Raw genomic sequence first — 965 nt, forward strand, 5'->3', positions numbered from 1 at the left:
TGGTATTAGGGTGATGGTGGCCTCATAGAATGAGTTTGGAAGTTTACCTTCCTCTGCAATTATTTGGAAGAGTTTGAGCAGGATAGGTGTTAGCTCTTCTCTAAATTTTTGGTAGAATTCAGCTGTGAAGCCATCTGGAGCTGGGCTTTTGTTTGCTGGAAGATTTTTGATTACAGTTTCAATTTCCCTGCTTGTGATGGGTCTGTTAAGGTTTTCTATTTCTTCCTGGTCGAGTTTTGGAAAGTTGTACTTTTCTAAGAATTTGTCCTTTTCTTCCACGTTGTCCATTTTATTGGCATATACTTGTTGATAGTAGTCTCTTATGATCCTTTGTATTTCTGTGTTGTCTGTTGTGATCTCTCCATTTTCATTTCTAATTTTATTGATTTGATTTTTCTCCCTTTGTTTCTTGATGAGTCTGGCTAATGGTTTGTCAATTTTATTTATCCTTTCAAAGAACCAGCTTTTGGTTTTGTTGATTTTTGCTATGGTCTCTTTTGTTTCTTTTGCATTTATTTCTGCTCTAATTTTTAAGATTTCTTTCCTTCTACTAACCCTGGGGTTCTTCATTTCTTCCTTTTCTAGTTGCTTTAGGTGTAGCGTTAGGTTATTTATTTGACTTTTTTCTTGTTTCTTGAGGTGTGCCTGTATTGCTATGAACTTTCCCCTTAGGACTGCTTTTACCATGTCCCACAGGTTTTGGGTTGTTGTGTTTTCATTTTCATTCGTTTCTATGCAAATTTTGATTTCTTTTTTGATTTCTTCTGTGATTTGTTGGTTATTCAGCAGTGTGCTGTTCAGCCTCCATATGTTTGAATTTTTAATAGTTTTTCTCCTGTAATTGAGATCTAATCTTACTGCATTGTGGTCAGAAAAAATGCTTGGAATGATTTCTATTTTTTTGAATTTACCAAGGCTAGCTTTATGGCCCAGGATGTGATCTATCCTGGAGAAGGTTCCATGTG

Source organism: Bison bison, unplaced genomic scaffold (assembly GCF_000754665.1).
Source record: "Bison bison bison isolate TAMUID 2011002044 unplaced genomic scaffold, Bison_UMD1.0 scf7180017864277, whole genome shotgun sequence".
NCBI classification, from domain to species: Eukaryota; Metazoa; Chordata; class Mammalia; order Artiodactyla; family Bovidae; genus Bison; species Bison bison.